The following is a 25688-nucleotide window of genomic DNA, read 5'->3' on the forward strand; positions in this document are numbered from 1 at the left end:
GGCAGCTTCAATTTTTCATTTGGAAAAAATCAGTTCATTCTGTTTTCTCTCTTCTTTAGAAATAGATGAGTTTGAGCCCTGCACAATATATCTGCCAGACATTCTGGCCTTTATTCAACAAGATAGATCAATCCTGAAGATATAAAATAGCAGATTTCAAATACTAAAAAGTATTTATATTTAAAAAGTTTAATTACGAATTTTTTAGGTGGAGATAGGCAATCAAAGTTAGGAATTGGAACGCAGGAGTTACAATATAAATGAATTCTGTCCCTACTTTTATAGTTTTTCAGAGTGCTGGAATTTTTCCAGTGCTGGAATGGGGCACAGAGCTGGATTCTTCAGCCTGGAGTGAACTGTTTGCCTGGGGAAATTCTCCGTGCCCCCCAGGAAAATCTGAGCCTGACATAACCACTCTGCCTTTGCTGGGAACGATGCAGCTTTTGAAACGCTTTTGTGACTGTGCTCAGGGGTTGTCTGCCTTTGCCCAGGGGAAGGGGAATTGCAGGTTCTTCTCAAAAGGATGGGAACTGAAAGTGGTTCTTCTCAAAAGGATGGGAATTGAAGGTGGTTCTTCTCAAAAGGATGGGAATTGAAGGGTTTTCTCAAAAGGATGGGAATTGAAGGTGGTTCTTCTCAAAAGGATGGGAATTGAAGGGATTTTCCTGTTCCACGGGGTCAGGCCTGGTGAGTTGAACATCTCCATGTTCTGGGAGTGAGCAGCAGCTGCACAGGAGATTTATTCACACTGATGGATGTGAATGGACATAAACTCCAACCATCACCCTGGCATGCTCAGAGACTCCTGGGCTGGAGGAGGACTCATGTGAGAACCACACAATGAGGACAAACAGCATCAAAGACAAAGGGATCAATAACCAGAGGGAAATCAGTTCCTTACAGTTGTGTCAGTGAAGGAGAACTGCTTTTGGTTTTGTGTGTATAAATCTGTGGAAGGTCCAGTACAGAGGTGGCAGTGGAATGTTTTCCATGGCCAGAATAAAGCAATGCCCGGTTTTCTATCACTGCGAACAAAGTGCCAGAGGGATTTTCTTTTCCTCCTGGATTTCGGTGACACCTTCATCACCCAAACAGCAGCCTGGTGTGGCTTTGCTGGTCAGGACATGCTGAGGGATGGAGGCACCCAAAGAGACCCTGGCAGGTTCTTCTCTCATCCTAGCCCTGAGCTGATTTTTGTTCTTGCAGAGTGGGACTGTCCTGGATGGCTCCGGGCTGAAAATCCCACAGTTAACAAGAGTAAAAATCCCTAAACAATCCCTAAACAATCCCTAAACAGCTCCAGCAGTGTGCTGGCACCCATTGCTGTCTCACACCTCCTGCCTGCTCCTGGCTCCTCCTGAGATCAGCACCCTCAGCAGAGGGAATGAGCAGCAATCCTGGGAGAATGAGCTGCCTGGGAATTGATGTAAATAGCCTGGTTAATGATTCTGCTGACCCAGAGTGGCATGTGATTGTAATGGAAATGCTACACTGCTTGGAAAACAAGATATTAATTTAGAACATAAGGACGAGAACAAATAATGTTTGGGGATTGAGTAAAGGGCATTCAGCTCCTCAAGGCTCATTTCCTTTTTCTGTGGTACTCCATTAAGCACGAGATGCTATCGTGGCTTTAATGACCCCGATGTTTTTGCCTGGCAGCTTCGTGTGGCAGACAATTCCAGTGCCATGGTTGATGTGATTGATGGTTCCTGTGGGCCTGCCCTGGTTCCATGCCTTCATTCCACTGGGGAAAGCCCTTGGGAATCACCACTAGGAAGGGAAAATTCCTTCATAGTCACAAGTGGCTGGAATCAAGGGATTTACTCTGCTGCTCGCCATTTAATGGCATTGTATAATATTGGTTTGTCCTAATTGAGTAACACTTTACATCAATTTGCAGAGTATCTCCATCCATTTTAAGAGCTTATTAGTGCTGGAGTCCTTAGTTTTTTGGAGGTGTTTCAGCCTGACAGTGATTAAATCTCCCACCAGGAATGCGGCTTTCCCAAGAGATGAGAATGCTAATGGGATATGAGTAGGAATATGTTAATAAAGGAGCTTTTCCTCTCTCTGCATTGTGCACTCCTCCTCTGCTTTCTGAACTCCAGCCCTGGTATTTGTGTATGCTGGGAACCCACGGACTTGCTTTATGCAGATATTGGAAAAGACATCCATAGAAATCCTGGGTTTTGCACCATTACAATGGAAAAATAAATGTGTTCATATTTCCATATTTATGGTGCAGCGTTGTCCAGAAGTGCCAATCAAATGTTATAAAAATCCCATACATGGAAATGTCCTTGCAAAATTCTGCTGCTGCTGCTAATGGGTTGTCTGGAAATAAATCCACCAACCGGGCATAATCACTCAAATATGTCACCTCATAAACATTTGGGGATGGCCAGTCACCACCAACCCCAAACCTGACCTTAAATCCTCTCCCAGCAGCTGCCAGCAAGTTTTAGCTTCCCCTTAGATAAGCAGGGCTTTGATTGACAATCCCTTGTACAAACCTTCAGCACATCTTTGCTTTATTTAGATTGCAATAATTTAAAGATTTAATTTAATGGGAACTCAGGCAAGGAAGACTGTAGTAATTAATTCCATTTTGTCAGGAAACACTTAGTATTAAATTTCATCCTTTACTGGAGGATTCTGATCATACTTATAAATGTAGTGACCTTTATTAAACATCTGCTGCTGAATGTTTATCCTTTCCTTGAGAGAGAGAGGCAGAAAGAGAGAGGTTTGGGAGGAAAACTCAAAATTTCAATCTGAAAATACAAAGTGTGGGGTCATTCTGGCTCCTCCAAATGTCCAGAAGCCATTTCTTTGTTACCAAGGGACAGAAACCCTTAGAAACACCAAGAAGTTGATAAGGAATTGAAATTCTGTTCTCTGGACTTAGATATGGAGAACAGGAAATGCAGACCTTGGATATTTTGAATTACATGCTGTAAATATAGAAAGGCTCTTATATACAACTGCAGAATGCATAAATAAAAAAGGTCCACGTTCCACAGAACCATCAAGGTTGGAAGAGACCTTCAGGAGCATCCATTCCAGCCATCAACCCAGCACCACCATGATCACCCATATCCCCAAGTGCCACATCAAGAATAATTATTTCTACATAAAGGAAAATTCCTTATTAAAGAATAAAACAAAATAAACCCCACAAAATGCTGCTCCTTTCCCTGCCCAAGAAATTGTGTATTTTGTAAAACGAGCTGAATCTGCTGTTCATGGAGCATGGGCTGGCACACAACAGATTGCTCCAGGACCAAACAAAGATCAGGAAATGCAGCCCCCATTTATTATCCTCTGCAGGCCTTATGCAAACCATTTGGGCACTGCCCTGGGGGTGAGGGCAGCTACATCTCATGAAAAGCAAAGGATTATCGAGCATACTGAAAAACACCGATAGTGGAAATTGCTTTTTTATTAATCCATGCTTAAATTCCCTGCCTGTAATTCTTGTGACCTAAATTGGGAAACCTCGGTGCCCCAGCAGCTCTGGGTGTGCCATCCTGCCTTCCTTGCTTTTTTGGGAAAGACCACACTGCTACTACCCCTGTGTCATTAGAGATGTTTATCAAGTGTGGCAGAACTTGTCTGCTATTGAGTTGCTGGCGTTTTTAAGCTGCTTTAATCACCAATGCCTGCATGCAGCAATGCTGTCAGTGCTCAGCTCGGCTCAGAACGATTCCTTTGGGCTGAGTGCAGCAGCTCCTGGCCAGAAACTACACTCAAGCATCGCTTGAAAACACGGAAAAAATAAAAGCAAAAAGAAATTTCTCTCTTCCAAAAGACTTGAAAAAGAAAACACCTCGTGGCCCAAAGCCAGCGGAGGCACTGGGAGCCTTTTGGCTGCCTGCAGTGAATTTGGGGTAAAAGCAGGGGAACAGGTGAATGCTGCTGTGCTTGGCTGGTGTTTAACACACTCTGTCAGCAGGAGGATTGCTGAAAAAAGCCATGGTCACCTGCTGCTTAGCAGGGAATTGCTGCTTAATGCTTTTCCTGGGGCTTGGATTGCTCATGTCCAGTCTCTCAGGTCAGAAATTCTGTTCTGGAAGTTATCCTAAAGAGTGGGATTAGCTGTCTCCACAGATCAGATGATTTTTTTTTCACCCCAAACCGGGAAATAGTGATGGGGAAGTGGCACCCAAATGTGTGAGGATGTCATTGCTGAGCACAGACAGTACTTCAGGATCCTTTGGGATGAAAGGCACTATTTAAATCCGAGACTTTATTATTGTCTGTCCCGCTCTACAAATAAATCATCTCGCAAAATGGCTCTGGAAGAAATTACTCTTGCATAAATGAATTCATCCTCTTCTCCCACGGAGAGATGAAAAAAACCTCTATAATAACTATCAAATTGTTTTACAACCAAAATATTGCAATGTTTGAGTAGTTTCCTACTTGTGACTTTGATAATGAGTTTTTGAAAAGTAACAGAAAATGTTTCCAGAAATTGGAAAATAAGATTAGCATATCTGTTATGTAGGATCCTTTGTTAAGTCAAGCTATTTCTTGTTTGGGCGATAATAGCTGTGCCTTTGTTAATTATTATTTCATATTGTCATTATTAGGCCATTAATAATTTATAGTAAAAGCTGCTTCTTTGTGCTATGTAAATGTTTTCATTCTTATGCATCAATTCCTTATTCCATTATTAATGTGATTCATAAATACATTACATTTAGATCCTCTTACAGGAGAAGAGATATTTGCTACTGTATTTTCCCTTTGGTTTGGATGTGAGGTAGGGAAAAAGTGTGAACAGGGGGAAATAGTTCAGGGGTCCTTTGGGTTGTTTCTGGGGTTATTTCCCTCAGTGCTCCCAGCTAAAAGAGGGAACACCATGGGAGCTGAGTCCTTCCTGGGGAATGCCCCACTCAGGGACAGCTCTGAACAAACCCTGTGCCATGGTGTGGGTCCAGCTGAGAGGGTTAAAAATGGGTTGTGTTTGGGTGTGTTTGTCTTTCAGCTGGATTATTGTGGGTTTTGGCACGACCCTCAAACACATGGCTGGTGGAGAAGGAAATCTAGCAATCAGCTTAGCTCCAGACGCTCGGCTTAAGGCGCCTTTGGATTTTGGAAGGGCCCTGAACTGGCATGAAGGTCTGACCTGTGGTGGTTTCCATTGCTGGAACTGGGATTTCTAGGGAATGATGTTTTATCATGGCTGAAACACCAATCTGAGAGGAAAAGTGAACAGCAGCAGTGCTGTACTGGGGGTTATTACTGCCAGGACAGGCTTATTTGTCTTTTTTTTATCTAAACAAGAGGAAACACTGATTTTCCTTTCAGTTCATGAGCACTGGGAGGCAAACACAGTGCCCATGGCCGTGCCCTGATACAACAATGAGAACTCCCAGTTTAATGGGAATTGAAGCAGTTTAATGCTCTAATACCTATTGGCAAAAGCTGTCCACGTTTAATTGATGCCTTCCACATCCATTGCTGCTGCAGCACAACTAACTCATGCCATCCAGTGGCAATGGCACAGCATAAATTGGATGTGTCAGGCAGTGTTGTTCGAGGCTCTGGCTATTGCAAAGCTTAATTAACCTGAAAAAGGCACTAATGAGTGGAAGTGGTTCATCCCAGCAGATGGCAAAAGCAGGGGATTTTAGAACAAATAAGTGTCTGCAACTCCTCTCCCCCAGTTCCATAAAACAGTCAGGACAAGATTGCCGGGTTGGGAGGGGAGTGGGTGTTGAATTTTGAAATGAAGTTATTTGTCACCTAAGTTCCTGCTTTACTGCACAGAGCTTAGATTTTATTGAAATGCTGACAAGATATTTCACCCCAGGTAAAAGCCCAAGGTGTGGGTTGTTTTGAGGGTATTTTGCATGATAGAACACTCCCAATGAAGAAATTTACTCTGATTTGGTTATTTCTGCCTAAAACATGTTCCTATATGCAAGAAAAAATAAATCTAGAGACTAGATCTCTGTAACAGAGACTTTTGCTTGCCTCCATGAGTTCACTACAGAAATAGCTCAATCTTTTCTGTTTTCTACACGGAAAAATGGCCTCACTGTACATTCTTAATAAATGCAGAGTGCTTTGAGATCTGGGCAATTCTGGGTTTCGCTGCAGGGTTTTCAGCCGCCTCTAACAGGCTCTAATTGCTGCTGCTCTTGTGCTCCTGCAATTTCAGCAGCCCTGGTTGGAGTGTGAAATTCAAATTCCCCATCGCTGACACCAGCGGTGCAAAGAGCGTGTGGGAGCTGCAAAAGAGGAAAGGAGTTGTGATGCCGAGCCCTGGGTATGGAACCGATGGGAATCCAGCCTTGTTCTTGACCACACGTGCTGGGAAATACAAATTTTAACAGCTCTGTTGTGTTCCTGTTTTGTGTCAGCAAAACACAGCTTTCTTCCTCCTGTCAATGTTAGCTTCTGCTTACTTTGCCAAATGTAAATTTGGACAGAATAGCCACATTTAAGTACATCTAAGCCCTAAATTTTATATAAAATTACATTTAACACTTATTCATAACTTTGTACCCAAATTTAAGTATACCTAGCCCCCAAATTTTATATAAAATTACATTTAACCCTTATTTACAACTTCATCCATATCTCTGAGCAGTACCATAACCAATGAACATTGACTGCAGTAAATATTTTGGGAAATACTTCAGATTTTATCAGGAATACCAAAGGATGGGAGCAAACATCCACAGTAATGGAGCAGAGTGCATGAAGTTTACTACAGAGTGAAAACTTTTTATTTAGTGCAGTCTTTATGAAGGTTGGACCATGAGAATTTAGTAAAGGTAACCTGGCAGGGTAATTTCTCAGGGTGTGCAAGAGCTGCTGGGTCAGGGCTTTACACTCAGCCCTGTTTCCCCTTGGTGTGTGAGCACTGCCACCAAACTGAGGAGTAAAACCAGCAAAAATCACTTTTCCAGCTCTCCCCCCCCCAGCAACAGGAGAGATTCCTGCCTGAAGTCACTTTCTGGGCCGAAGTTTTCTCTCCCCAGTAATTCAGCAAAGATTTGCAAGGTTTCATGTGGCTGATTTGAACAAGCGATCTGAGAGAGCGTGGTTAATTCTGGCCCTACACGAGCGGAGTGATCGATGCCAGCTGGGCTCCCAGCAGAGCAGGAGGGTCACTGTGGGCACCTGGGGGCACAACCTCTCGCACGGGCACAGCTGGGTCCTGAAGGGAGCATCTGCTCTCCATCCCTGGCACGGAGCAGCTGCAGATCTGCTGCAGCGCAGGCACAGACTGAACCCTAAACCAGAATTCCTGAGCCCGGCTCCTCTGCTTTCCCCTCCCACGCCGGTCACACAGAGCCCCGCGCAATGCCCGCGCAGAATTGCGGCACAAAGGTGGTTTGGCGGTGCCTTTGCTCAAGGTTCCTCCTTGCTGCTGTCCATGCCTCGGGGGGGACACGATCCACACGACTGCTGCACGTTACAGCCCGCCTGCTTCCAGCACTCGGCCAGAAACGCTCAGAGTACAGCAAGAAAATCCAAATATTATGAGTACCAATGGCACACAGGCCACTGAGTAATTTACATGGTCTAATAATGAAATTCTGTCTCTCTTGGGCTTTAGCCCTTATAAAAAAAAAGTTCATATTGTTTTTTTTTTTGCCTGAAAACAACCACCCAGCACTGAATGCTAAAACAGAATTATTTCCATTATGTTTTGTCACTTTTTCTGGAAGATGCAGTGTGCAGGCTTTGAGCAAAAAAAGAAGCCTGAATTATTTGTGTAAGCTAAAAGGTCATGAGTAATTTTTCCTGCCAACTAATATCTACTGCCAAAAGAACATTCTATTCAGACCTAAGAGTATTAAAAAATGTTGACAGCCCAGAAGACCTTTATCTGGGAGGAACAGTGTTAATTATGCCACATTGATTTAAACTCAGAGGGCCCTGATGCAGCACTTAAAATTCATCCTGTTCCTAATTTGCCAGGTGTGTTTTACAGCCATCACATTTAAGAAAATGTAAGTATTGCAAGGCCCAAGAACCACTTGCCTTAAACAGTTCTCAGGCTCTGTGGGTGTTTGGCTTCTTGGTGTTTGTTTTGCTTCCTTCCTAAAGGTTTTCTCCAGTACAACTGCAGAGCCCTTAGGCACCTCAGCAGTGAGGTGGGCACGGAGCTCTGGATGACAGCTAGAGGTGAATCACATTGTTTATGTAAAGCATAAAAGTAATAACTTTATTTTTAAAAAATACTTGAAATTATGATACTTGCTTCTGGAGTATATGATCAAGTAAATGTCATAATTACTTCATTCACTAAAAATGCCATTTTAATTAATATGAAGCCCAGGATCTTTTCTGTTCCTAAATATCTCAGTTCAGGCACTTTGTTGGGCAGGTAACTTGACAGTGATACAACATCTGGCTAGCTGGGGCTAGCATAGCTTAAAAAAATCCTGTAATTAGTCAAAAACTAATTGAGCTGCATGACTGCTCAGTGCCTCCATGCAGGAGCACAGAATTGCATGAAAGCCCAATTATTTAATGCATGAGTGCCCAAATAACTTCTGCACGAGTGCCCACTGCTGCATGTCTGCACAGACAATCACTTCATGCATGAGAGCCCAATTAACTGATGCATGAGAGCCCAATTAATTGATGCATCAGAACCAATTAACTGAGCAAACCTGTGGTGCTTGGCCAGCTCCAGGCACTGGGGATGAGCCTTGTTGGGACACATCTCTGAGTTTGGGATCTCTTGGACCCATGGACCCCTCCCAAGGCATGGAGCCTGCGTGGGATCATCACAAGATGGATTTATCACAAACACTTAATTATTGCATTTATTACAATTATTTATTGTTCCTGGGCCCAGGAGAGCTCAGGTTTCTCACAGGCTGCACAAAGCAAATGCTGGCAAACCCCAATCTCCTGTGGAGGCTGCCCCAGGTGTGCTCTGGGCCTGGGGAAGGACACGGTTCTGTCATTTGGGACACAGGAATGAATTCATTGCAGCCATCAGGGGGGTTCCCCATTGATTGGGGCAGTATGGAATTACTTGCTGCTATTTGGATTATCAATCCTCTTTTACACCTCTCTATCACCCACACAGTAATATTGACACAAATAATTCCTTTTGCCTGAAATATGCATTTTTCAAGCCAAAGCACATTAATGCTCCCATTATACAGCTGTTAAATAAGCAGCCTTAAGCCCTACATTTACTTGATTTGCATATATAAAAACTAAAAAATACATGAAGGTGTTCTTCAAGCTTTTGTCACATTAGTTCCATTATATACTGGCTTCTGAAAATAAAGATTTAGGTGACAGGCTTTCCTTCTTTTTCTATCTTAAGCTGGAATTTTTTAAATAGTTGATTTGACATATAAAGGCAATTACGTCCTTTTTTTTGCTCTCCTCATGTATTCTCTGCTGAATAAGTAAACATCTATAATTTCTGACAAGGTCACTTAATTATCAGCAGAAGAAGAGCTGCTTTATCTCTGCTGCTCCTGCTTCTCTGGTGGAGCTGAGCAGAGCTGGAGCACCTCCTGCGTGTTCATTAATTCCAGTTCAATCCCAATTCAGGAGGCACTCAGCTCTGGGGGTCACAGCAGTGGGGTCTCTCTGTGCCAGACCCCCAAAGACACGGAGATCAGCAAAGGAAGGGAAGCAAATTAAAGTTTGAAGGCCCTGAGCAGGAGGAGTGGATGGACAGGGGTGGAAGGGAGACAAATCCCTCTCTGAGCTTCTCTGAGGAACGAGGCAGAGCAGTGCTGGGCCTCAAACTTCCAAACTGGGACTTGGGAACTTCACATCCAGCTTCCACCTTCATAACAAATCTCCTACAAGCCTCTGGGCAGAACTTAACTCTTGCTGTGTCTCATCCGTGCTGCAGGGAAAATAATCTTCCATTTATCCTCGTGTACCCTGTTGTAGCTGAGACGTTTGTTAAGTGCACCTCACCCAAGTGAAGGTGCAGGCACTGAATATCATCACTATGAAATAGAACTTGTTCTGTAATTAAGATACAGCTGCTGGTATAAAACATGATAGAATGAGAGTATTGCCAGCCATTTACATATCTTCAAATAAATGGCCACACGTGGTGTCTCCCTCCTCCCCATCCGTCTCCCGTTCCTTGCCAAGCACATTTGAAGCAGTGAAATCAGCCCAGAGATTCTCTCCAAGAGCTTTCTGCCTGGGCAGGGTGTGAGTGTCCAAATTGTTTGGAAGTAGGTCACAGAAAGCCTTGGGAGAGTCGCAGGAAGCCTTCTGCTCAGGGTGCAGCTGTGCCTCAAAAGAGGAATGGAAACTGCAGCAGAGGACACAAAATGATGTGGTGCCACTGCAGGCACAGGCAGAGCACAGCCAAGCCTCGCTCATTAGGGGATGCTGATTTCAATGGAATTAAACTTGCGTAAAATTACAGTTCTGGTCACTCAAATTATAGATTTCACATCTCATAATTTTATTTTCTTCTCCCTCCAAAGGGAAAAAGGTCCTGTTTAAACAAACCCCCTCCCTAGGAAATGAGGCTGGAAAGGATTAAGGATATTATCCTAGTGGAGAAGCTCATGAAATAAGAATGTGTAAGAGGTATGCAAAACAACACGCAGCAGGTGGAAGGAAACTCCTGTTCACCTTTTCTCATCATACAAGGACAAGAGAGATGGATCACTTACAAATCTGAAACAGGCTAAAAGGAATCAGGGTTTTTACACAAAGAAAATTTACCCTGTGGGACAGATAAGGATTTAGTGGGATTCAAAAGGGATTAGACATTTGTGTGGATAATAGGAACATCCACAGCTATGTTAGATAAGATTACAGAAGGCAAAAAGGAAGAAGCACTCCTGGTTCAGGGCATGGCCAATTACTGAGGGACAGACCAATTTTCCTGTGGAATATTCTTCCCCTGGAAATGGCTTTTTGTGAAGTGCAAGTGTTGGCAGTGACGTGTCGTGCCAGGGAACCTTCCAATGGACTCGGCTTCAAAACCATTCCTGTTTCCTTGGCAGCTTCCTCCGGGCTGGGCAGCTGGGCAGGGAGGGATGTGCTGGGGAATGTTCTGTTGGAAAATCTGCTTGAGGTGGAAAACCTCATTCCCATCTCTGCAGGCCACGACCAGGGAAATATCCTGCACAATCTGAAATGCTAAAAATAGCTCGTTTTCTTCCCAGCGTGGAATTGCAGAATTTTTTTGCAATTTAAAAATTTTCCTTGGAGGATAAATTAATCTTTTAGCCCCAGGGACAAGTCCTAACTGTTAGTGTATGCTTTGTTATAGATTACCCAGTTATTCTTTGTAAATAATTCATGCCTGGCCAACAGCTGATCAAATCTGTTTTGTTGTCGAGCAGGGCTTTTTTTTTCTTGGCTTTTTTACTATTAGAAAAGAGTGAGGGAAATGGAGGAAGGTAATTACAGAGGATAATTACTTTAAATGCTTTTAGATCTAAGCTGCTAAGAGGCTAGCTGTGCAAAAGGAAAGTAACCATGATAAATATGCCATGGAACAATAGAGAATTCAGGCAGAAAAAGGATCTGGTGCAGTTGCACAAGACATTTCTGGCAACAATTCCATGTAAATCTCACAAATGAGTCCAGGTACTTAATAGGCAATTAAAGACAGCCAATGTAAATTAATTAATAGCAGACTCTTAAAAGTCATTAGCTGCTGTGTAATTAATAGAAAATTATAAAGGAAATAAATGCTTGCTTACAGCCTTATTAAGATCTGAATGTTACATCTTCTTCTGAATTGATTGGGATGATAAAAATTCAGGGGAAAATATGGAAAGCACCATTAAATACTTGCCAAATCTGAGCAAATTTCCATAGCATGCAATCACCACTCCATATTTCAGAAGCTGACACTCAGAATGTTCCAGAGTAGGTACTGAATGTAAGCTGGAAGAGGTTTATCACAGTCCTTCCAAAGCTGCATGGAGATCATAAAGGAACTTCAGCAGTCTCAGGTGGAAGGTCTCATGCATTATTCAATTAGCCCAGCAATAAATTAACTGCCGCATAAGCTCAGAATCAGTCTGAGTCCCAGCACTCCCTGCCATGCCCATCCACAGATCAAATCCAACTTCATTTTTCCAGCCACCTTGCCAAACTAGCGGAGTATATTTAGGGATGTGGAAGCTTATCAGAAAAATTAAAAAACCAAATAACAAATGAGGCTGAGAGCTATTTCAGACTTTTTTTGCAAGTGGGGGTGTTGGAAAGCTGTACTCACCCTTAATATTTCCTCATCCTTTTCTGTACGTTTTCAAGTCATAAAGTTTCTTCAAGGACAACTGACCTCGTAAGAGACTTTTTGGGAACGAAACCTTCTGGTGAGAAGCTGAGGATGTTTTAACAATCAGCAACAGACCAGCACGGAGATCCTCCTGCCATCTCCTAGGCCCCCTTCTCTAAAATTCCTCAGTCTTGCTGTTACACAGATGGGAAATGCTTTCATGTGAGGTGCAAGGTTGAACTGTGAGCTTTCAGTCATCCCCAGCTGAGAAAGCTGCAGATTCCTCTATCCAAAACTTTTAAAAGTTTTCCTGACCTTCTCCGGTCAAGCATCTCTTAACCTGATCTGAGTGATGTCACTTTCTCTTAGATCCTCTTTTCTTCCAGAAATTGTACCCTCTGTGCTCTGTTTAATTCTGTACAACCCATATGGATTCAGCTTTGTAGTGAACTGTTTCTCTACTTTCAGCAATTGCTGGGAATTGCTAATTGGAGTCAAACTTTTCATTTCACCCAGAGCAGGTGAAGGAAAGAGCTGGAGCCCCTGCGAGCTGGGGTGGGTAACCATGGGAGCTGCCCAAGATACAACCAAAAGAGAAAAACCCTACATCTTGGGGCCAGAAAGATTAAACTGGTGTTAAAAATAATATGGATAATGTGGATAATGTGGGGGGAGAGGGATTTATAGACCTGCGGGAAAAGTTGGACACTGTGGTTGGGATATCTTCTGCAATTCCCAATTGGTTGGGATATCTTCTGCCATTCCCAATTGGTTGGGATATCTTCTGCAATTCCCAATTTATTAGGATATCTCCTGCCATTCCCAACTGGCTGGGATATCTCCTGCCATTCCCAACTGGCTGGGATATCTCCTGCCATTCCCAACTGGTTGGGATATCTTCTGCAATTCCCAATTGGTTGGGATATCTTCTGCCATTCCCAACTGGTTGGGATATCTTCTGCAATTCCCAATTGGTTGGGATATCTTCTGCCATTCCCAACTGGTTGGGATATCTTCTGCAATTCCCAATTTATTAGGATATCTTCTGCCATTCCCAGCTGGCTGGGATATCTTCTGCCATTCCCAACTGGTTGGGATATCTTCTGCAATTCCCAATTTATTAGGATATCTTCTGCCATTCCCAACTGGTTGGGATATCTTCTGCAATTCCCAATTGGTTGGGATATCTTCTGCCATTCCCAGCTGGCTGGGATATCTTCTGCCATTCCCAATTGCCTCTCAGGCCTCTTGACCAGGGGCTGCCAGCACAGGAACTTTATTCCCTCCTGTAATTCCCTGGGGTCTCATGGCTACAGGTTATAGGCAGGGATGGAGAAAGGAAAAAGAGCAGCAGAAAAATGGAAATGATGAGGACAGCGGTGGTAGAAAGAAACTACAACCAGCAGGAAGTGTTGCAAAGACTTTAGGAAAGCTGAAATCGTGGAAAAGGACAGAGTTCCTCAGGACTGTGGTTGCTGGGGTTATTTTGAACAGGCTGTTCTGAAAGCAATCATCTCTCTAAGAGACTGGAAGGAGAGGGAGAGGAATGGAATAGCAAACCAAGGCCACATGTAGAAGCCAAATGTGTTTATTTGGAATACCAAAGCAGCGCACAGGAAATACAAAAACATTTAGAGGACGAAATTCAAATTTTGTGAGCCCTGACCTGGAAGCAAAACAAACCAAAAAGTGACAAGAACAAATAAACCCAACCTTCTGAACATTCATGTGGGGTCAGGTTTAGAAACAGTGGGACATTTTCTTATGCAGCAGTAAATAAAGACAGTTTGCTTTGATTGCATTCATTTGGCACAGGCTGGATGAAAAGTTCAGATGCTGGCTAAGGAGAGAACATAAAAATGTACTTTTATGAATCAGAAATGTAGAAAACTGATTGTAATTCATAACTCCGTGCTGGTTTTATTGTTTTCAAACCACACACCAGCACTTAGGCAGCAGAATTTGCAGTTTAATATGTAATGAGTGTGCTATTCAGCAGTGTATTTTATTAGGCATTAGAAAGATTTACAGAGCCATCCATATGACATGGATTACAGAACACATCAAGAAATCAAGGATGATTTTTGCTTCTCTACTAAACAAAATATACTTTAAGTAATTGCTATTAACTGGTATTACTTACCAGGAGGCCTATTTGGATAGAACAGAACAAAATAGAAAGGAAAAGGAGGATAAAAAAGTAAGTAAAAATAAAGCTGAATTCCATAAAAAATGGATTAGGGGTTTTTGGGTTGTTTTTTGTTTTTTTTTTTTTTGAGTAACATGCAGTTTTAAATTTGATCTTATGTAGAGAAATCAAAGGATGGAGCTTTAATGTTGGTTAATACTTAGTTTTCACAAAGGAAAAATCATTGTCCTCTAAATGTGGTTTAAAGTAATAAAATTGGGCAGAACAAAAGAGGTAAAAGCTCAGGAAAATTTTCTTTGCACTTTGAGACAGGAAGTTGTTTAAGGCCTGAAAGAACAGGGCTGCAAAGGTCTGGATTTAAATGCTCATTCCAGGTGAAGACTTTCTCAATGTCCTTGGCTGAATCAGCTGATAAATCATAAACCCATGGGGTTTTTTAAATCTCTCTTTTTTCCCCTGATGTGTTTTCCTTTTTTATTTGATTTTATTAGCACTGACCATTGACTCAATCTTTGTGCAGCACCCAACACAGCAAGAGTTGCTTGGAATTTTAGTGGTGATGATTGGAGCCTCTGTACCCTGTTATAATAATAAAAATCTACTTATTCAGTTTTGCAAACATTTGGCACAGCCATCATTCAGTTTCAGCAGGAGAATCCAGTGAAGCTTTTCTGTGCCACAGTTTAGTTGCCTGCTGTATTTTTTCATTATAGTTGAATGCTGTGTACCAGAACCCACTTTTAATGTCTATTTTCTTACCTTGAAAAGAAAAAGCACCTCCAAAATGAAATGAGTCACAACAAGGAAGGAAACCGAGATGATTGAAAATAAAAAATAAAAAATTTAGTACCTTTTAAACTTATTCTGTACTGGGTGACAGAACTTCAGCCAAAGCACAGCTGTGCCTTTGCTCCTGCTGGCACGGAGAGCAGGAGCTGTGCTTGTGCTCATTGCTCACCCACTGCAGCCAGTGGCACCATCTCCTGCTGTGCCCCCAATTTCAGGGAATGCCACCCTGTCCCGCGTGGGCAAACCCACCACTGCCAAAAAGCAGATTGAAAGGTGTTTTCCATGGGGCACCACGTTCAGGCAGCGTCCTGTTCCCTGTGGTGCTGCCTAAATCAGGATTTCTGTTCCACGAGGCTGTGGGGACTCAGCAAGGGACCCGTGTTTATCTGAACTGCAAGGACACGTTCAAATGAAAGGGGGGAATTCACAATACAGCCAGGAAGGGCCGTCTTTAGCTTCTTCATGTAAAACAAAACTGCACCCTCACAACTTTAAAGAAGTCAATCCCATTGTGAAAGTCAGATTTTATGGAAGGGGATTTGTGCATTGAAACCAAATTGAAATTCAACGCTTATTGTTCCTCCTCAAGCAAAACAGTCCTTCAACAAAGCAGCGTGCCCCATGTAGGGTAAAGCAGAGTAAGTTCCTCAACTCCCAAAATCTTCATTTTCTCTCTCCCATCATATGCTCAGAACGAGTGAGTCGTAATTAACCCACAAGTTCTTTAAAGCCATAAGCACCAATCCTTTTAATTGCTTAAATGTTAGAAACTTACATTATGTAAATGCAAGGAGGCTTTACTGAAATTTGTTTAGTCATAATCCATCTGTCTTGGCTAAAGGCCAACGTACAGGCAGTTGTGGCACACTGGGAGAGCAGAAGAAAGGAGATTTCTCTTTCTTGTTGCACATGACTCAGGGTGATCTCTGCATTTTTACATCCACAGTGGCTGCTGGGAATTGGGTACCAGAGAGTTTTTACCATGTGCAGCTCCCATTCACAGAACATGTTCATCACTGCTTGCAAATTGCACTATAAACATGAACACGATTTATTCTTTTAAATCAGCCCTTTGCAGCAGCTAACTCTTCAAGCAGAACAAGCACAACCTGGTGTTTAAAAGAAGCATAATGATAGAAAAATGTATTTTCCACCAGCTCCAAAAGTTAAAGAAGCCAAGAAAGACAAATCCCTCACTGCTGCCCTGCAGGGAGAGAACAGACAGTTAAAATTTTTATCATTGCTGTGCTCACAACTTACATCATCAAATGTCAGGATATTATCTTAAATTAGAGAGGCACGTGCACAGTTTCATTCAATTGGAAACATATGTGCCATACACTTTCTCAATTCTTTGTAAATATTTCTATAGCACCCCTTAAGCATTGGGAAGCTGCAATGATAATTTCATGTATTCTGCTTTAGGAGGCAAGTAAATGTTGCTGTGGAGGGCCTGGCTTTGGTCTGGAATTGTTATTGAACTGTGAGCTGTGTCCCAGGGGCTGTGGGGCCAGACAGGCTGCCCAGGTGAGTTACAGGCATGTGTGTGTTTCCATCCAGGTGAGCCATTGAGAATGAGTCAAATCACACCTGAGTGCCCCAGCTTGTCCCTACAAACCCTGAAAGTTCAGAAAATTGTTTTCTAAATGGTTTCTGAGATGTTATTACCTTTCTCCTCTTTGAGTGAGTCTTGCAGCAGCCAAATGCTCTGTGCTGCTAAAATGCTTCAGATGCTGCCTGTAGCTTATTGTTGCCTTGAAGCAATTTATTTCATTATAATGTACTCATGGAAGAACATTAGTGTTTAATTATCAGAAGAACTACTCTTAGCAAGCTCAGACTGAAGGCTGAAGTCCTTGACTGTTGGCTGCTGCTCACTTACAAACTGATGCTTGGCAGTTCAGCGATCTCATGCAAATAATATCTGTTGAGAGCCTTATCATTTCTCTATTAAAATGCTTTTTGGGAATGAGTCTTTCCAGTTCAGCCTCCTGTGAGTGACAGAGGGAAAGCTCCTGTGAAGCTCCTGTGAAGCAGCTTTTCAGGGAAAACAGGCCCTGGTGACATCTGTGTGCAGAGGTGCTGCCAACGTGTGTGAAGGGGGACAGAGCTGGTCACAGCCCTGGGCTTGCCCTCTGCACTGCGAGGGGAATTTCACCCCATTTCCCAGTGACTAATGCTGATCCTCTGCGGATGAGCAAAAGATTCAAATGAATCAACAGGACAGACCTGAGGGAATGGAAGGAAACCTTGAAGGGAGCCCTGGTCATTCTCCTCTAATGCTAACAGCACTTGAGTTAAAGAATTCTTTTATTAAGTCATTTAAGGCAGTATCACCATTTTCCCAGTCTGGATGATGGCCCAAGCTCTGAGCTGAACGCTGAGGATTCCTCTGCAGCTGCTGTGCTCAGGAGGGTGCATCACACGAGCAGTAACACATTGCTAGGGGGTCTGTAGCACCTGGGATGCAAAGGTCTGGCGAAGTATGACAGAATGACTCAAGAAAATAATCAAAAGCATGACAGAAAGGGTCAGGCTTGGCCAAGGAGATGAGGCGGCACATTGTGTGGGGAGAGGCACTTGGGAAGGAAAGTTGGAGCATGGGATTGAACATGGGTTTGCACCCCTACTGCAGCTGGGGTGCCCCAAAGCCTTCCTGTTTCTGGCCTTCCCCTCACCCATAAATCAACATGAACTCTTCTGTTGAAAATCAGAGAGCCATGGCAACAAAAAAGTGATAAATATCATTACAAGCAAGGAGTAATGCAAGGTGATTTTATGCCTTGCTTCCATCCACAGCAGCTGGCTCTGCAGGGCATCCCCTGGGATCAATGCACAGTGCCTGAGATTGTTTAACCTGGAACAGCAAAGCACTGTGTTCCTGTCACTGTGATTTCTGCATCCCAGCTTTAATCATACCCTGTGTTCTCCCTCTTCTGCTACTGAAGTCCTGTGTCCCCTCTGCAGGACAAATCTTCAGTGAATTTAAAATGCTGCTGGATTTCATAATCACTGACAAAGAGCAAAACACCTAATTTCTCTTTGCTCCCCCACAGGATCGAATTCTCTGAAAACTCCTGCCTTTATCAGCAACATCAAAGCTAAAGCTGAAGTTTATTCCTCAAGGCCTCAGAAGTTGTCCTTTAATCACAGGTTTAGCTAAATACCATGCACGGTGCAAAACAAAACGAGCCTCAAATGCAAGTGTGTCATTTGCAATCCCAGCTGATTAATCAGCCCGTTGTTCTTGCAAATGAATGTTAATTGCCACGTGTGGATGCAAACCCAGAATGCATTAAACCTGAGCTGGGAATTGCCATCTCCTCTGGCTGAGCCACCCCAGGGCATGGGGGGGGGGGGGGCTCTCACTGGCCACAGGTGCAGATAATCAACCTCATTAGAGCTAATGAGCATGGTTATTGGCAGCACCTGGGCCAGAACCAACCAGAACCAACCAGAAGCCCGCACAAAGTCCACAAAAGCCACCACCAGAGCATTCTATCACCTGCTGCTGCTGCTGGAGGAGGTTCCTGCCCTGCTGGTTCCTGGTGTGCTTCCAAAGGTAAGGGAAGGCTCTCAACTTTCATAGAACCATCATAATCTGTATTGTTTGTGGAAGTTATTCTTGTTCTGCTGTTGCTGTGGGGTCACTTTTGGCCTCCTCAGTGGTATTTTTTGTGGCGTGCTGATGAGAGGGTTTTGCCTGCAATGATGTTTTGTACTTCTGGAGGAAAAAAGGGACCATTTTCCCTTCAAATCCCTGGGTTTTGGTGGCCACTGTGGAGCTCTTCGGGGGTTGGGAAGAAGGAATTCTGGGTGGGTTTTGGAGCAAAGCTGCTGCTGCATTTCAGGTGGATTTTTCTTCCTTCAGAAGAATTTTTGTGTCTTTGCAACCATAGCTCTGGAGCTCGCTATGCCATGAGTGCTATAATATGTATTGATTTGTTTGCTTTCCACTCTGAGGTGTTTAATGTTGCTACTTGAAAGATGATTTTTTAAAAGTGTGCTGTTCTACTGAGTTGGTTCTGACATCAAAAAATCAAGGGAAAATGAGCAGGGGAGAGAGCAAGGATATCAAAATGATTAATTGCTGCATTAGCATGCAGGCACGGAGTGTATTTTGCTTCATGGATTGCTTCTTTCTCAGGGTGTGATCATGGCTCCTGGGCTGCATTAAAGATGTGTGTCCTGGGCATTGATGCTGAATTTCAGAGGGGTTGGATTCCTGTAGCATGGAGGGAGGGAAAGGGAAGAGAGAAAAAGTTCTCCCATCAAATAGCAGCTCCAAACAACGGACGGTGTGGAGGCGGCTTTGTTCAGCCAGAATTGGTGAAGTTAAACTATTACCCAAAAAAGCCTTTTAAAATTTATTTGGAAATGTGTGAAAGTCAATGCTACCATGTCTGTTCTGTGGAAAAAAAAATCACAATGTTGTTCCCTGGGGTATTGATGGGGTGTGTGGTGCTCTGCTGTATCTGTGTCTGCTTCTTTGATCTGAGTTGTGATCGGTGCTCAGGTCATTGTCTGGATGATGTTGTAGAGTTGGGAGAATTGTTCAGGAGTCTCTAACTTGGTGATATACCTTTTGTTATTATTGCTTTTAAAAATGCCATTATGAATTGCTCTGTTGTGGTCAGGACTGCAGTGTTAATATCAAATGTGTTCAGTCTCTGTTTTGGCACAGGAGAAATGTATATTTTGCTTTTATGTATCAATGCATATTTTATGTGTGAATCTAGTCCCTGTGTGATCCCTTGTGCTTCAAAGTAGCCACATACCTTTATTTCTTTTCCTTCCTTTTAATGCATATGAGGCCCACAGAACTCCCCAAGTGTCCCCAGGTGGGTTTGATGGTGTGGCAGAGCTGGCCAAGAGCCCGGAGAGGGCTGACCACAAACACAGCCCCAGGGCTTGCCTGTGATCCCAAATGGGGTCTCGTTCCCAGAATATCCAGGTGTGAGAGGGCACCCAGGAGCTGTGTCCTGCCTGCAGACCAGGCATGCTCTGGGAATGCAGGTGAAGGCAGTGGTCCGGGGGCAGCTCAGGGGTGGCTGGTTTGGGGGGCAGCTCAGGGGTGGCTGTTTTGGGGGGGCAGCTCAGGGGTGGCTGTTTTGGGGGGGCAGCTCGGGTGTGGCTGGTTTGGGGGGGCAGCTCGGGTGTGGCTGTTTTGGGGGGCAGCTCAGGGGTGGCTGTTTTGGGGGGGCAGCTCAGGGGTGGCTGGTTTGGGGGGCAGCTCAGGGGTGGCTGGTTTGGGGGGCAGCTCGGGTGTGGCTGGTTTGGGGGGCAGCTCAGGGGTGGCTGGTTTGGGGGGCAGCTCAGGGGTGGCTGTTTTGGGGGGCAGCTCAGGGGTGGCTGGTTTGGGGGGCAGCTCGGGTGTGGCTGGTTTGGGGGGCAGCTCAGGGGTGGCTGGTTTGGGGGGCAGCTCAGGGGTGGCTGTTTTGGGGGGCAGCTCAGGGGTGGCTGGTTTGGGGGGCAGCTCGGGTGTGGCTGGTTTGGGGGGCAGCTCGGGTGTGGCTGGTTTGGGGGGCAGCTCAGGTGTGGCTGTTTTGGGGGCAGCTCAGGTGTGGATTTCGGACACAGCTCTGCTGCATTCCCTGCCCAGCTGCTGGCAGAGCCCTGCAGCTCCAGGTCTGTGTTAGCAGGCAAGTTGTTTTTTATGCATTCTCATTTTGTAGAACCAGCCATGCATGATTGTAATGAGTGATGGCCTGATTAAATCAAAAGCAGACATGGAAGAAACACTATTAATCTGTAAGCATATGTGATGCTAACAGCCATCACAACATAATGTTGCAATTATCCTAGGTAGGCAAGAATAATTCTCTCTAATTAAATTCCGAGGATATATATTTGGATGCCCGTTCTGGATCCTCTGTCATTTCTGTACTGCCACAAGAAAGGTACCAGAATTATTTCCAGTTAGCCTGACCACGTGCCTTTGATTCCAAATTCATTCCAGCACAGCCTGCCTGGGGACAGGCTTTGCAAATACAATGTGCTATCAAAACACATCATGTGTTCTCCAATGTGTCAGTGGCATCAGTCTCTTCTCCCTTTCTTCTTTTTTCTTTCCTCCTTCTATGGCAAAATAAGCTGTAATTTCATGTCAGATTATACAGCTTCACAACTGTATTTTTAGAAGCATCAGAGTAATAGTAAAGAATGTTTAATACACTGTGGGGGTTGATTTAGATAAAGGAGCCTCTCTGTACCCATCAGCTGCAGCCCCAGAGACCCCTCTGGCAATCCTTGGAAGGTGAAGAGAGGAAAAAAACAGTTTTGGACAATTCCTTTTTGGGAGATTTTTGGATTTTTTTTCCTCCCCCTCATACCCCACTTAGAAAATCTGCAGGCTGCTTGTCAGGCTCATTTGGCTGATTGAATGCCATGACTCTGTGTGAACCCCCAGATGTAATTTAGGGGGGAAGTGTCACCTGTGGGGCCCTGTCTGTGGACACCAGGGCCCCCTGAACCCTGATGGGGTGTGCAGCACCCTGAGAATTTTGGTTGCTCCCTGTTTTGTTCCTTTATGATGACTCAAATCTGCTCTGCTGTAAAACACCAACAACCCTTAATCCTCTTCAGGGGCAGGTTCTACCTAAAATTAGAGCAGGCTCAATTTGTGTTCAATGTTTTCCGTGTCATGGAGGCCCAGGCACACACACAACATTTCTATAAATATTTCCCCAGTCAAAAACCCCTTTCAGTGTCCACATTTGGTGCTGGGGATGGTTTGGAGTTGGGGTGAAAAGCTTGCAGTTCCATTAGCCTTTATCACTTCTGAAAATCAAAAACTGTGGCTAATGAGGCTATTTGATGACTTTTAGTGACTTTGATATAATGATTGACTTCAAATATGTGGTTTCAAAGCAGTTTGATGAGATTTACCCTCCTGCCTTCTGTACCTATTCTATTCTTATCTTGAACGCCTGTTATAAAGAGACCTCTCCATTTCTTTGTACTAGAATTCCTTTTATCATTTAGAGATTCTTGAAAAGTGTAAGAAGAGAAAGAAATTACCAGCAATGCACCTAATTAATTCAGAAATTAATTGAGGCTAATTTAGGTGACATTACAGCATGATGATTTCATTAATAAATAAAAACTATTATCAAAAGGAACATGCATTTTTCCCCCTAACTTTGAGTTTACCTGTTCAGCTCCCATCATTTAAATAATCAGTTTTGCATTTCCCTGTGATCACCAAGGGTGCAGCTCTTTTGAATTGATACTTTTTAATATATACATTTAAATATATATATTTTATATATAGTTAAATGAATTGATACTTTTTAATATATACATTTAAATATACATATTTTATATCTATTTAAATGAATTGATACTTTTTAATATATACATTTAAATATGTATTTTATATAATTATTTTATATATATTTTATATATAAGTTTATACATAAACAACATAATTATTTGTAAATGTAATATAAACTTCTAATTTAAAATAATACATTTATAATTTTATAAACATATATTTATAGATGTAATTTTCTGAGTGGCCTGTTCACTCCAGTGTGCAGCAGTGCTGATGGGCAGTGGTTTTGCAGCCTCCTCTCCAGCCTCCGCCCCACCATTGTCATCATGGTGCCAGATGAGGGCTCAGAGAGGAGCCAGCTGGAGGAGGGGGTAATTTTAGTTCTTCTGAATACCTCAGAGCCTTACGTAACTGGGTTTGAGCAATGGTTGGTGCCAGACACTCTCCCATAATCAGTTACAGCTCCCTGCTCGCGTTCACAGAACAGTTTGTGCCCCTGAGAGGGTCAGGCAAGGAGCATCACACCCAGAGCTGCAAAAGCTGCAGGAGAGGGGGTCTGGGGACTCCTGAACAGCTGAGCAGACGTGGGAAAACCCAAACCTTGGGGTAAATTCAGAGTGGGAGGAAGTGCCTGGTGGGTGCAGCCAGGCGGGATGGTGAGGGTGGGGCTGATGGGTTTTAGGGTGCTGGGTCCATGGGTGCTTTACCCCTGTGGCAGGAACAGGAGGGTTTATTTTCACTCCAGGCAGGAGCAAACCCACTCCCAGCCCTGGGGCTGGCCGTGTTCAGTGTGGCTCTCACTCATACAGCAGCTCCTTTATGGCATTTTACTTAGCTTGACTTCGTTCCTGTGTTTAAAGACACAAACTGTGCTCTGGCCATGTGAGAGCCAGCCTGAGCACTGCTGGTGCATTCCTGCATTGCTCAGTGTTTGCAGAGTTCATGGCTGTGTGCTCTGCTCTATCCAGCTGTGGCATCACTACTCAAACATCTGCTGCTCCCTGGAGGGGCTGTGGGGATGGCCAGGGAAGATGGAAATAGAAAGTCAAGCAGCAAACTGCACTGTGCCATTCACCTGGCTGCAATTCCTGAGCCACAAATGGGGGCTGTTTTCCAGAAAAAGGGATCGATATACAGTTTGCTATTGATACACACAAAGGAAGACTAAACAGTGTCTTGAGCTCCTTTTCACGTGGAATTGCTTATCACTCCTGAGCAGCTCGGGATGGCACAGAAGGCAGGCAAGCCTCAGAGGGCCGGGGCATTGCAATGACTTTGGTGCAGTTCCAGCTCAGCCGGCGCTGCCTTTTCCACCTCAGCCGCGCAGGAGGTGACAGGCTGGGGAAAGCAGGGTCCAGCCCTGTGTCCCCTGAGCAGGGTGGGTGTGCAGGCAGGGCAGCTCCGAGCCCTGCGTTCCCCTCAGGACAGCAGTGAGAGGTGGCTCTGCACTGTCCCCACGGGCTGGGGCCGGGCTCTGTGCCTCCCTGACTGCCCCAGGCTGCAGCTGCTGGTGGAATATTTGCCTGTTCAGCACATCAGGAGCATCTGGAACCCTGCCTGTGCCCCTGCTGCTCGCAGCTCTGTGATGGTGACAGCGAGCCTGGAGAGCAGCACAGCATCCAGGGCACTGCCTGAGGTTCTCCTCCAGCAGATCTACTGCCTGAAAGCAAAGATGAGAAGAGGAAAAAATATATAATTGAAACTCTATTCTAAAATGAGGGGCATCTGATTTTCTGGCTTCTGAAAAAAAAAAATCCATTTGCCTTGTTTTTTTAGAAAGAAAGGCCATTTCTCTTTCTGTAGCGTCTATTTTTAAGCAGTTGAATTAAAATTAATTATTTCACGTCTGCAATAACCCTTTTTGCACGGGGACCTGTCTGAAAGAGTCATTGATTTCCTCTCTGTGTGTTCACCAGCTGCAGAACCAGTGCTTCATCTTTTAATCTCCAATATGAAAGGAACAACAGAGGTCACTGTGGACTGGTGTTCTTCAAAGTGGTTAAGGCAGAGCTGGGAGAGCTGACACAAGGCCAGCCTGCTCTCCATTTAAGTATATGTATATTTATTTCTCTGTGCTCCCCCCTCAGCTGGGACCCCCATGTCCCTGAGTCCAGGGAGAGCTAATTAAAATGGCTTGCTCCTTTGAAATGAGTCTGCAAAGCAGCTTGGCACAGAGGCAGGGCAGGTATCATCCCACCACACCTGCTTTGAGAAGGAGGGAATTGTCCTTTGCTGTCTCTCCAGCAAATCTCTCCTGCTTTTGCTCCTCCTCACCCCCACCTTTAAATATTATTTATTAGAGACATCCAACCCTGGAATTAAAGCCCAAGAGAGTGGACAGTGTGTTGGAGATCCTGCTACATCTGATGCCTTCCCCACCTCTGTTACTTTGCAGTGGACCCCATGATGAGAAACAGTCCATGTATGAAAGAGCTCCCAGTAACAGGGATACAGGCATAAAGAAAAATAGACTATTAATTATTTTCACACCATTAACCATTCAAATCTGCTGTTTGCAGAGCAAATGCCATCGTTCTTGGGCCTCCCCATTCCTTTGGACTTTGAAAGATCCTGAAGCAGAAGGAGTAAATGAAAGAAATATATGCTTTCCCTGTAATGGAGAAATACATAATGAGGCAGCAGTTGTGAGTCTGCTTGATGGTTCCAGTGTGTTCCAGAGCTGACAGTCAGACAGTAAACAGCACACTGCCCCTTTCAGGTGAGGGTGAACACCATTACAATGAGGGGCATCCCAAGCTGAGCTCATGCTGGTAAATTTTATGGAATATTTACTTTTCCAGGCTACCTTTCTGTGGTTTTTACTGTACCTAAGACAAAAACCCCACAACCTTCTTATCTGAATACATCTTTAACTTCTGATCATCCAGTCCTGGGGGCACTTGGTCTGACGGCTGCAAACACAGCCCAACATTGTGCTTTCCGTGGGATTTTCGGGCAAATGTTTGCACTGGCATTCCCAAGGCTGGCTGGCTGCCAGCACCAGTGAGAGACAAATTTCAGTTATCAGATTGCATTGCACATCCCATAAAGGCCAAAGCCATCCCTCTGTGCTGCTCTGTACAATAAAGACCTGGGATGAGCCTGAGAGCAAGGAGCTTATTCTGGCTCTTTACATCCTCTAATAAACTGATGTCTTTTACCCACAGTTACAGTGCTTACCTGTGCACTTGATGTTTCCATTACAAGGGAGCCATAAAAAACCTTGTAACTGGCCGTTGCACTGGCAGATTTACAAACTCCTT

At 44.1% G+C, this 25688-nt stretch overlaps 1 long non-coding RNA gene across 1 annotated transcript; it reads left to right on the forward strand.

Moving 5' to 3' along the window:
* Positions 1 to 18668: 18668 nt before the first annotated feature.
* On the forward strand, positions 18669 to 19883 carry LOC132081633 (uncharacterized). The gene is made up of 2 exons (XR_009419700.1): positions 18669 to 18711; positions 19297 to 19883. It is a non-coding gene; the product is annotated as an uncharacterized LOC132081633 (long non-coding RNA).
* Positions 19884 to 25688: the final 5805 nt, after the last annotated feature.

This window comes from Ammospiza nelsoni, chromosome 18, assembly GCF_027579445.1.
Source record: "Ammospiza nelsoni isolate bAmmNel1 chromosome 18, bAmmNel1.pri, whole genome shotgun sequence".
In the NCBI taxonomy this organism is placed as follows: Eukaryota; Metazoa; Chordata; class Aves; order Passeriformes; family Passerellidae; genus Ammospiza; species Ammospiza nelsoni.